Genomic DNA, 13284 nt, shown 5'->3' on the forward strand with positions numbered 1-13284 from the left:
AGCAAACGCTTTATCCATAATCGCCCTACCGCTTCATCGATGGTTCTGGCGGGGATCAAGCGTTTCGTGTCGGGGTGTACATAAATCTTCCGGTAAACAGGCACTACTGTGACGCTAGCAATCACATGACGTACTATCCTGCATTAATTATCCACTGCCCCAGTTCCTGCGCGATGCAAAACTATCGACAGTTTACTCGATGACGGGCTACTGGCCGCACACAAACTCTGGAGTAAACAAGCTTTTTTTGCTGTGAAGCTATGGCTAACATCCTTCCTTGAACGCGGAGATACGTGACCCACGCCAATACCCTTTGCTGGGGCAGTAAGCCAAGCGAGATATATTTCTCTCTTGTGCACCATTTCTTTTCTCGGTCGATTATGGTATGCTTTATGTGTTCACTTGCGCTCTGGCGTTCGGTGACGCTTCAGCTCGGCGGTCCTGCTGCTGCAGTATTGATCGTATCCATTTTCCTGATGTTCCTAATCGGAATCGTCAACAGAAATAAGGAACTTGTTTTTGACGATTTGCACGGCTATGTGTGCCGCTTTTTCGTTCCTATCTCTTGGGAGTGAAAATAGAGAAAAAAAAAATCATATTGCGGTAATAATCTGCTTCACAAACACCAATCGTCCGATCGGCAGTAAGCGTGTAGACGCTTGTTTTGCTCTCAGCTTCTTTGAGAATGTTTGCAATAGGGTGGGGGGTTCAAGACAGATCAAGGTCTTAATCGACCTCATTGGATCGGAGATGAATTATTAGTTATTGAGGAGAGAAAAACATATTTATGTAATTTTTACATACAATCTTTTCAGTAACTTTTTTGCTCCTGCACCCATCGAATCAGAAAAAGTGGTGGAAATTGCACGCCTCCACGCCTGTGTTCGGGCAGGACAGTGGGATGACATGGTGCAAACATAATCTAATCGTCAGGAGAACCGAACTGAGGTTCGAGGCCGTGTCGAGAGATAGCCCTCGCTCATGATCGCAAGAAGCGATGCGAAGAGGTGATTGGGACGACGGACCTTCTCACTGTGGTTTGTGTTTGTTTGCATACACTCGCTTCAATGAGGTGTATGGGATTGATAGCTCTCGGCAACGGGCGCAATGGAACGAGCCTCTTTCCTGATTATGAAGATGAAACACAGCGTGTGCGTGCACATCCTTCCCTTGGTCTTCTCCAGTCCCATCACTTACGACAAAGTGCTCATGTGTGTTCGACGTGTTTTCTTTTTGTTTGCAAAAAAGGAGAGGAAAGGTTTCTCGGTCCTTAAATACTCTCCACTGTCCAGGTACCACCTCGTGGTGTCTCCTAAAATAAGTATTTTTTCCTTACTTCATCCACCCACAATTGGCACCATCCTGCCTCCCAGATGTGCCAGAGCTCTACTGTCGATGTTGATTTTGTTATTATTGTGCTTTTTCATCTCAATTTCCATCGCTCCTGCTCACTCGCTCTTCGTCGTCATTGGCTGATGAAATAGGGGTGCGCGCGAGACTTTGCACAAGCAATGACGTCTTTCGGGTGATATGATCTGTTTACGAATCTCGTCTGTAGCTAACCTACGCAAGCAGCGGGGGTAGTAGTACTTTGGGGGAACAATTGTCCAGAGTGCTTGGCTGTTTTCCTAATCGATGTTCCTTTTCCACCGTCAATATGCTATGGAACAGATAGACAAGAATGGGTTTGATGGAACGGTGGCGTTGAGTTACTTCCGTTTTGTCCAAAGATAAGATGTTGGATCTCAAAATGAATCGTGATATTACGTTTGTCGCATGACGGCGGATGACGCATTGCTCGAGGTCTCGTGCTGCTTGGGGGTATGTAGGTTATAGGGTAAGTTGAAAAGGAAATTATCACTTTATCGGTTATCAGGTATTGATTAAAATTGTACAGTTCCGTTCCTCCTGAATAAAAAAATTACAGCCTGTTCCGAAGAACTATTTACGATGTTGGCTAGACGTTTATTATACACCTGATAGCGGCATTATACGCATCCAAATTTTCGGTTGTTTTGGCAAGCTGAAACGGATGTTTGTTATAGGAATAACATGTTTTTCATTGCCGCACGACCAATATGCGCATTGTTGATGCTAACCCACTTTAAATCCGTTTTGGTCAATTCAGTTGGAAAGCAAATTAAAAGATAAGGCTTGAGCGACGGTTTTACTTACCAAACTGCGTTAAATTAAATTTGTAAACCAAAAATGATCATCGGGAACAATCCGAGAGCACATACCACCGAACAGCAGGACGAGTTGCAATAATTGTGGGGATACCAAAGTGAGTTAATTCACACGTTTAACCATTCCCAATAACAAACGACCAATGAAACGGAAAATCACGTTTAATTAACATAGCCGTTGCGACAAAAGCCCTCCCCCCCCCCCCCCCCCTACGTGGTTCTTGATCGTATTGAAGTTTGATCATGAACTGCTGCTGCTTAGTTCAGTATTTGATTTACCGTTGATAGAAATTAGCATACAGTGGGATTTTTTTGTGGGGTTTTGCCACGTTAGTGGGGACAGCCAAGTAAAACCCGTTTCGGTAGCGTTCAAATTCTTGATCCACGAATCAACCGCCCATCTGGCTGGCGATGATGGAACGGGCGATAGGATGACAAAATTCCCATAACAAACAATGGCATCCATCGTCACGTGACCAGCCAGGGGCTGCAACTACTAGCGGGTGGTGAAATGGTGTCTTCCCCTTCCTCGAGGCTAGATCCCCGAAGAGTCTAGAAGAGCGTTGTTTGGACAGGTTTGTTACAGTACAAGTACGCACGCGTGAGTTGCTCTGGAGTCAGTTGATGACAGTGACTCGAGCCCTGCGGGATGGAATGCGGAAGGAACTGCACCATGGAAAATATGCGTTGATGTGACCTTGTCCAACTGCCCAACAATTGGTTTAACACACAATTTCGTCGTAAGCGACATTTGATGTCTTGTACGGGATGCGCGCGTGCATTTGATAGACGGTGATGGTGACCGTCTCCGGATGTTTGTGGTCGGGAAATTCCTTCCCACCATCGCCACCACCACCTCTTCTTATCATGATCATTGTACTGTGCGTGCCCGGGAAAGACCTTCCGAAGTGGCCAAAGTTTTTTGTGCGATGTAAACAAGAGGCGTCGTTGCACAAGCGGCGACGCCACCGCCCGTGATGCGGCATGGACCGGTTCTAACCAGTTCGATTACCGGTTCGGATTTGCCAACCCAAGCAGGCAGACTCTAATATAAAGTTTATGCGGTTTTGATGATTCAGATTCGGACCGTCTCGGCTCGTTGTTTTCGTTTTGCATTCATCTCACAACATGTGATCATAACAGCCGAAATTTTCGGTTATGTTTACTTGGTCTGGGGTTTTCCATACCTAACAAAAAGTGAATAAAGCTTTCGTACAGCATCCTTTTGGATCGGTGTTGGCGCTAGTGACGTCAATTTACATTCAAAAAATTGCGCGTCGTTTATTTGGGGTGGGTTCAACCTTCGACCCGGTCAATCTACAGGTGACGTCGCATGCGTAAACATGTGGTCGTGTCCCCTCTAGCTTGAATGCCCGTGGTGTAGGTTTGGATTGTGAGCGTCCACCGGACTATCAACCACAAAGCTGTCCGTACGCATTGCAACTAGTAGTAGCCGGTGGTGGCGAAGGTTAGGGGGTGATGTGCGCATTGACAAATTTTGGAGCCGGTGGCAATGTAATGGCTGCTTTTGTATGCAAAACGGGTCATCGAGCAGTGGAAACGTTCCGTCCTTGGGTGGCGGATGGTGGGAGTGCGGTTCTCGGTACTTGTATCGTGATTCCTAAACACTGGAGGTGGGGTAGTGGAGGGAGGAGGTTGCGTTGAAAAACAAACCACGATGCGATAATATCAATACACATTAGTTGAATTGATTTTTGCTTGTAATCGACAAGCGGTCGGTCTCGTTTGGTCTCGTGTGAGGTTTGTTTACGCTCTTAACTGAACGTGTTTTGTAACGGCCGGAAATTCTTGAGACCCAGAATTTCCCGGGGATTTTTGTCGTTCTGTTTCTAAACGACGCAAACAACGCCAAAGTATCATTATCGCCCAACAAGATGTTTTACGAAGCATTAAAATGGGTCTGAATCGCACTAGTAATAGCAGGAGGGCTCATTTGAATGATTTTCATCTTAAACCTTCGTTAGTTCATTCATCTGAGTCTCCGTTTGTAGGTTAAACCATTAGATGAAGATGCCGGATGACTCATATATACATTCACTCACACTGTTTACGAGATAAATCCTGTCCATCACTGTCATTGTGTACATACTGGCGAACAATCTCAGGGTGTCGGATGATTATATGGTCGTTGTAATGTTACTGCGAAGATTAGCACCATCTAACACCTCCCGCTAAAGATGGGTACTACGTCCGTTCCTAGAAATATAAAAGTAAAGCGTGTCTCTTGGTAAATGTTACGAAACTCGTAACGTTGTGTTGTGTTTGGTTTATTAAACTAAAATTAATGCTCCATCTTATGATGTTTAAGGTTCATGGTTACGGTTACTTGAATGTAAATCTTGCTTCTATTTATTTGTTTGATAGATGAAACTTCTATTTTGATTCTAATCCGCCAAATTGCAAAACAATCTCACAAGTAAACAGACTAGTGTAACAAATTGTTTGTAAACAATCTCAGCATAATGCCGCCACCGGGATTCGCTACTTCGTAACCAACAACTGACAACTGAGATGGTAGCAGCAACAGCAATGCCACGGGATGGTCGGTTGCCATTGCATCAGCAAACTGCCTGATGCACTTGCTTGCACCGGCATTCGCGTGATGATGATGATGATGATATGAGCAATGGCCGAGTTTGACGCCTTACCCGCTCGAACTGGGATGAACCTTTCGAGCATGGAGCAGACGAGAGCTTAGCGATAGAGATGCAACTCTGCCATCTCTCTTGTCACGAGCACACATATGCGGATGGTAGGCTAAACAAGTATCCTAAGTGAACGGAACAGTGTATGGTTGGGTGGTATGGGTGAAAGACAAAAACTATGCATCTATTCTACTGGTCTGGCCGCACGGCAAGTGCCAGCTACACCCGGTGCGGCCTGATACTACTAGAACTTCAACATGGCCCGACCCTTGATCTGCGGAATTGTTTTTAAAAAAGTTATTTTTTTCCTTCTTCTTTTCTCGTTTTGTTTTCTGCTTCTTTTTAGTTCTATCAACTGCCGATGTTTTGCCGAATTACGCGAGAGAAAAGCGTGTAGGTGCTATGCGAAAAATAACTGCCAAACCCACAAACTGTCCGATGTGATGGAGGTGTGAAGCTTAGCGAGATTGAGGGGGGGGGGGGTTCGGACATACATTTTGCCATTCAACAAGGTATGGTTGTGTATACAACCAGAGAGGGGGAGGGGGCGTTGGCGGAATTTTGTGATAAATGATTTTTCGTGTGTGCCTAGCAACGGTGTGTGATTCGGTAACGTGTTGTGTTTGTGTGTGTTTTTTTTCAAATTCATACTCAAATGTTGACACTGTTTAACTTATATATGTGTGCTACACATACACTGGTAGGAATCAAATGTCGGCCAATTTCCACCAACCACATGCAACCCACTAGGGATCTTATCAGCCCGCACGCGTCTAATACTGTGTATGTGTTTAAATAAATATGTTTAATCGAATGCTAGCCACTACTGCCAGGCGACTCAACACGCCCCCCCCCTCCCCCCCATTCCATAATGAATGGCCCTGAGAGAGGGGTGTGAAATTTTTGCTCTATATTATCAGCTATCTGCCTCACTGCCCCATACATTCCCATTGGGATTTGCTTTATTTTATCCTACACAAACGGCTTGCTTTTATATTTATCTGCTGCTCCTCGTGTGGTGCTGCATTCAGACCGACAAGACAAGTCGACCCTTCACCATCAACAACCCCTTCCCCCTTGGTCCAACCAGTGTGTGCATTTTATAGCTGATTACTGGTTGGTTAATCCGCCCTGACACGAATATGTGTGTGCCTTTAAGATTTTTGCACCTGTTTTTTGCGCTATTTCCTGGCCGACACACAAGAGGTTCAGCAGAACGGGTTCATCGATAACGGACCAAGTCCGAGGGATGGCTTTTTTTTGGTTGTTGCACTCGCTATTGGATAAAAGTTGAAAAGTCGGTGTGTCGCCAGCTGGTTCGTGATGGCTTTCCCTGAAAAATGATATCGCTTTTGTGGGTGAATTTACATTTGCAGTGTCATTTATTTCCGTACTAACGCGACGTTATGTTGAGGTGTTGGGGTATTTTTCTTCTTCACCTGGTATGATTTTTGCCCTTTGGTAGCACATTCCTCTTTTTACATGGAAAGATAATCGTGTCTGTGAGGGCAAAAGGTTATCAGGACTGATAAATTTGCTTTAAACTTAATTCTATTATCAATGTTCATACTTTTTATCTCAACGTGTTGTTTGATATTGGTCCATCTCGATCTTTTCCGGGAGATGATTTTTTTTTTTTGTAATTTGTTATAATTGAATATTTATCCTGTTTTCATTAAAATTTTATTTTGATTACGGAAAATGATCGGAAACCCCCTCTCCATCCGATATGGATAATTTGAAGCCTTCATCTCTTTCAAAGTAAACCGACATGAACAATGATCGGATCATCCCATGAGTCGTGTCGATTTCGTGATTCGTTCGTTTTGTCTTAAAACATCACAATAAATTGCCCCTCCTTCCAGCCAGCATAGCACTCCCATCGATATGTCACTCCCCATTTCTTGCCAAATGTGTGAGTGTCCTGCTCAGGGCACAATTATCGGTCACGTGTGAAAGAAATCGTTACAGCGCGAACGGCAGGGTAGTGATGTGTTGGCTTGCAAAAACATGCATTACCTTCAGCAGGCTTTTAAATGTGAACGCAAAAAGCAATGACTGGTGAGGCTATTTCCAAGTTCGCATGTGCATATTCGCCTTTGGGTGTGCTTTTTCTACATGTGGATTGCTTGGATCGTTTTTATACGCTCGCACACACACGCACACCTTGGGCACGTTAGTCGGCACTGATCATCGAGTCCGAAGGTGTTTGAAGTGAGTCAAAGTTCGACCTCCTCTACGAATGCCACCTTAGAATGCATGTCATCGCGGGTGCCATCATTAGAAGAGGATGGATGTTTGGGCGCCATTGGCGAAAAAATGCCTCCCAGTTGCAATTATATTATCTCACCTGAAGGTTATTCAATAAAGCGTCGGTTTCTCTCCCTTCCCTCCTCCCCTTACTGCGTCCTTGTTATATAATTTCGCAGTTGCAGCCTCTGCTGACGAGATTTGACTTTTACTCGAGGCCAATTGTATGTAAATCATAGGCGTATAACTCAAACATATTTCTGGCAGATCGTGGGTTTGATCGACGCGTAACTAGAGAGTGAGAGGAAAATCGTCCATCTCAGCATACGATAAACGTCAGGTTATGACAGATTTTTCTCTGCCCTCACATTCACCGCCAGCATCCGAGATTGGAGCGACCAAGTAGAAGGCAAAACATCCCCATGTTGCACGCGATTTGCATAATCCTCACGTTGTCCGTCACATGCGCAAAATAAGTTTTCTTTTTACTGTATGCACCCGCATTCCACGTGGCCCCCGGCACTTCACCTATAAACCATTGTGTTTAGCCACAAATATTTCATTTGGATCAAAGTTTTTCATGCACCCCTATTAGTTGTGTGTACCGGCTTGTTTGCTCCACGTTGTCTCGATCACCACTCGGCTGTGCGGCTCAAACAGTGATCACGATTGATTCGCAATAAAACCGATTCATTAAGAGGAAACACATTGCAGCTGCCGCCCGGCGCCTGTGTGTGGCAGTCTTCCTTCAAGAAGCAGATCCATACACCTGTGTCAGGGCTTGTGTCGGTAATCGCTTAAAGTCTAGCTTTTTCTCTGTGCGTGATCGATGAAGAAGTACCAAACAAGCAATAAAAAAGCCCTTCGTTGTTTGGCCAATTTGTTGTGGCCTTTTTATTGGTGGTGGATTCTTTCTTTCTCTCACCTGTGAATATTGTTAATTGAACATGCCCCAAAACATTTGGCCAAAGCATCTCCCTGTTTGGCCATACATATACACAAACACACACGATTTGCGTCATTCGTTTCCCGGTCGAATCAAGTCGACTGATCTGGAAGTTGTCAAAGGCCCACTCAGAAACGTGCTTGATGGGATAGGCACAATGTTTCGTTGTAAGTTTTTTTTTATATAGCTAGAGAAAGTATTTAGGTTATGGACTGGTTCAATAAAAACGAAAAAGGCTTGATTTTTGTGGAATTAAAACAGAATAAATCAAGTAAGAAAGACGAAAAGAGGGAAAGATGACAAAGGAGTTGATTTCTGGAGCACAACCCAAATCCACGAGACCATCTAGGGATTTGCAGTTGTTTCAAACTCTTGGGATGTAATCTCCACGTAACCTGAATTTTAAAATGTATTTGTGGGCGATATTCATGTCTTTCACTAGCAATTCCTTGCGTTAGTATTGGTCGCAAATTTTCAGAATCAATAAAAACAGCATTATTGTTAGCGTTCCAATCTCGATCGGAATAACATCCCCGAGTTCGCCGAACAACATCCGTTGTCCAGATGTTGCGTTGAGTTGGTTTTCATTTAGTTATTCCAAGATTCGGTCATCGGTAAGGTTAAGTTAGTAATTTATTTACACTTTCCGGTCCCGATCTGTTGGTCTGATGCGTACGTCTTACTTCTTGTGAAAATATCATCCAAATTTGACCACGAAAACAGTAAAGACGACGCTGACTTTAACTCAAATAGATCTTCCTTCTGCGGATTGTGGGCGATGTCATATAGGGTGGCATTCACCATGCTACACTTCTACACCCACGATTCCAACGACAACAGCAAGACAGAAAAAGTGTAGGTTGTGGTATGTGTGAGTGATGTTCGCACTATCAACAATTGATTCAAGCACACGCGCGCGCCGCTCGTCTGTCTAATCAGTTTAGGGTTGCAGCTTAGGCGAGAAAACGTCGTGTGTCGTCCGATTTCCCTGCAAACGAGAAACAAGGGGTGGCAGATGTGGATGAGGGGAGTATTCGCGTGAACCAGTGTACAAGTTCCATGCACATCGAATCAGTAAGCACGAGGATGAGCAGCAGCTCGTCGTTAGCTATAAATATATGCCAATTTGATACGGAGTTGCAGGTTTGCTACGGTAGTTTAGGTTTAAAGTTTGACTGAGTCATTTTTATCAGTGATTAGGTATGGAGATTGGGACAGGTGCACGCTTTTGTGTCTTGAAAGTAACTGGAGGTTGGACAAAGTAGTCGAAGATGTCCATTGCGTATAATCTCTCGTAAGCATCCAAGAGACTCTTTCTTTTTATAATCAGCAGGCCTTTTCAGAATCAACGAAGTGCAGAAAAAAACTTTAAATAATAACAAACCAGAGATTACCAAGGTTGACAAAGCGTGACCGCGAAATCCGTCACGGTCACATGATATTGTAGCCTGGCGTTGTCCATCCCTTGGTGTGTAGACACCCGACGTTCATGACGCACAGGAGACAGGCATGGGTCAGCATCAGCAGCACCAGGTACGGCACATCTCATCGTACATCATATGACACTGTTAGACGGAACACATACCGTGCAGTGGTGTAGCCATGCCAACGATCGATGGTGGGGTGAATGGGTTGAGACGTTGGTTCGTATCGTAATGATGTAGAATATTTTTAAACTATCGGTTCATAGCAGCACACCCCCCGTTTGGGTACGTATATGCTATTTTTACACCCTTTTTGAAGGGATAAGAGAGGATGGAGAGTCAGGAGTATAGGAGGAGAAGTGCTCTTTATATCCGGCTGTGTCCGTCAACCAATGGCACGGGATTTGTGCAAAAAAAGAGGTTCGCATCTTTCACACATCTTCCCAGCGAGACACTAGACGTGGCGCAGTGAAGAACGCGACGACGGTTCTGCGACTTTTGATCAGGAAAAGTATAACAATAATCATATCCATCATCGTATCGAGTTCAACACAAGAACGGAGAAGGTATGGTAAATATTTTGCACACACCTCTTTCGCCGGATTTTACCTTGGTCAGTACCAACCAGACGGTGTGTTGATAACTTAGCGTGTCGGTGACGTCGTGGAAATACGAAAATCGGTTCCAATTGAATCCGCGATTCATGATTGAGTCCGACGGCTGCAGGTAATGTGTATTGAATGGATTTACTAAAGGCACTCCCTTCTCTCTCCTCTGCCACGATGCGGAGGAGACAATGGAAAACGGCGCTTTGACGCCCGCCGGATAGCAGGCAGCTGCATTCAGGCGTGCTATTATTAGCGGCGACAGTGAGTTATTTCTGACGGGGGTTCGTTATCCATCGTTAATAGATAGCAAAGGATGAGAGTTGTTGTACCTCAAAAGAAGGATAGACAGAGATAGCGCATCCCGGATGGTTGGAGTAATGTTTTATGGAACTGTTTTCTCAGTCTGACGAGAATTTCTGAAAACGCATTGTGATCCGTGCCTGTACAATTCTATGAATGCCGGTTGACGCAAGGGAAGGAATGTGTTTGGAAAGCTTTAGAATTAGATGTTACGTAATGCTCGTGTGTGACACTAAGACCTATAAATGGACGCTTTTAAATGTAGTGTTTTAATACGGACAAGCTTCATTTATATTTTTCCTCTAAAGGGATTTGTACTTTGTTGGCCGGACCACGTTGGTTGAATATTATTAATCATTGTAGCTGAACAAATAGAAAATTACATTCAGTCATACAATTTCTGCTCCCGGAAAGGTGTAGAGGGCCGTTCTCTCTCTTGCTCCCGTTCCAATTTGGTCGGCGACGCCAAATAGCACCATTTGTTGTGATTGATTGGCATTTAATGTTTGTGTCGCGTCGAAGCTTTCCGTAGGCGTCGGACACGAGCAGCAGTCGATTTGAAAGTGGTACCATTTAACGATCCTCCGGCTATAAGCGCTCGCACTACTCGTCGCACCAAGTAATCGAGGCTACCCTAGAGATGCAGTTTAAGCATCCTCATTCCAACTTGGCTGGCTGGCTGGCGACTGGCACCAGGAGACAAGATTTATGGAACTCAGGTGCACCGAGCACGTCAGGTCGTTTAATTTGCACTCGAAGCGTTTTTGCCGCGAAGAAAGTAACTCAGCATCTAGCTACGTGTGCCTACCGCGTGGATACATGTGTGTGTGTTGCATGCACTTATGCGAATAGATTTTACAGGAATCGGTTGTAATATGGTGTAAGCCACTCGAACGACACACATTTGCGTTTGATGCTGGCAGTGGCGGTGTTTTACATCATCTCCCATCTCCCAGCCGGCGAGTGTGGAGTTTCCTTATTGACTGTTCACTACGAATTACCCTCTTAAACGACCGGGTGGGTGCTTGTTTGTGTGTGGGAAGACACGACCCATAGCCAAGTAGTGAAGTACCGATACTTAATCCTGCCTCGTAAACCCAAAATCCCAGAGTTCCAGAGCTCCAGAGCGCATAGCAAATCATTCAACCATTCGCTTCCACGCCAGTTCCCGTGTGTTATGGGGATTTTAGCGGCCTGAGATTATTAACACGACTCTACAACTTTGTATGAGGCCCACTTGGGCCCGTGTGTGTAAGTTGGGTAATGGTTATCCGATGGCGGTCGTTGTGCAATTGTTGCATAAGTGTGCGGCGACCGGGTCCTTGGTTGATATTTTTTCCTCTCCGAATGCTGTAATTAATAACATTCTATGCGACAAATTTGAATACCTTAAAAGGTGTGGCCAGATATGCCCCAATTGATCTGCTGGACCTCTCTTACGAAAGCTATTCAACGGTATCTTGTAGGAATGAACTTTCATCAATGAACCGCCCTTTGCGTACACTACTCCGGTAGTGCTAAGGAGCGATAAGACGTCCCGACATGACGACTTTGGTCAATTAAAGCCATTCAATACCGAAGCGACACTCACGTGCCACGCTTCAACCATCCTGTTGGCGTGCATCGATCCTCTCGCACCACCCAGTGCACAGGTTATACCGTTCTTCCCACGTCTCAAACTCGTCCCATACGAGATGCGAGGTTCCAGGTTGACCAGAAATGTCGCAAACGATAATTACGGATGTAACACAACAACGTGAAAGATGGGAGTTGCTCTCAGTGCTCAATCACGTTCTCGGAGGATGCTGTGATGCATGCTGCAGGTGGTTTATCGCCCTTGTCTTGGATTATGGATTTTTTTTTTATGATTTACAACCTGTATGTGTGTTGACAGCGAAATAGACTGCGAGTGTGATCGAGGAGGAGGTTGTGCGAGTTCTCGCTGAGTTACTCTAATTAATGGGCTAGTAATAGTGTTTATTGTTACATGGATTATACGAGGATGTTGTTACGTCACTGACAGACTTTAGCAATAGGCCTCTGTGTCATGCGACGATGAACCAGGGTGGCATTTAACTGTAATACTTTTCCAGAATGCACCTGCTACTAGTAATTTGGACAATGAACTTGAAGAATGTCACTTTTCCAAGTCAATCTGATGCTTAAAGTTACGAAACTTGACGAGAGGGTGTAATCGATTGAGTAATCGTGTTAAGAGCTCAGCTTCTTCCTGCATTGATTTAGGAAGAGGATAGCGACGGTTGGCGGAGGTGAAGTTTTTCAATATATTTCATCTTAATGAAATTCGTTTTTACTTCCAGCCGATCGGAACACACCCTCGGGTGAAAGATAACACCACCATGAGGTAACAACAAGCCGAGGAAATGCAGCTTTTGGTCACTGATGCAAGAGCAGCGGATCTGTTTGAGGAAGTTCGTTACACACGGCCGAATAAATGTTTTATTCGAAATCGGATAGCTTGTGCTACAATAGTGGATAGACAAGTGAACCAAACGACAGCCAATAAGACCCATGTGTCCGTTAGTTATGGCCGTTGGGATCCACAGACACACACACACACTTCCCAGTCGAAATTATAATAGCACGAGGGAGAAACGGAAGAAACTGAAAGTGATACGAAAGTTATAGCGCAAAGAAAAGACGCCGGGTTGATGTTCAATTAAGCGTGCTTGCTTTGGCCAATACGCATGCGGCAGTAGCGCAGGATATCGACACATGGTGCGTTTATGAGCGGCCTTTAGGGTTATCTTACAACATGATGCGCCATAATACCACGTGCTATGACCATAGACACACCTGTCGATAAAATAATGGACAATAATTGGTTAAATTACTTGCTGCCCTTTTCGTAACAGTATGATTATGGCTCAGACTGTTTCACAA

The 13284-nt window shown here is 44.7% G+C and overlaps 1 protein-coding gene across 1 annotated transcript in view; it reads left to right on the forward strand.

Annotated features, from left to right (window-relative positions):
* Positions 1 to 13284, forward strand: part of LOC120899673 (protein pinocchio) — a 28070-nt gene that overhangs the window by 2425 nt on the left and 12361 nt on the right. The gene's annotated exons all lie outside the window — the stretch shown is intronic.

The sequence above is a fragment of the Anopheles arabiensis genome, chromosome 3, assembly GCF_016920715.1.
Source record: "Anopheles arabiensis isolate DONGOLA chromosome 3, AaraD3, whole genome shotgun sequence".
Lineage (NCBI taxonomy): Eukaryota > Metazoa > Arthropoda > Insecta > Diptera > Culicidae > Anopheles > Anopheles arabiensis.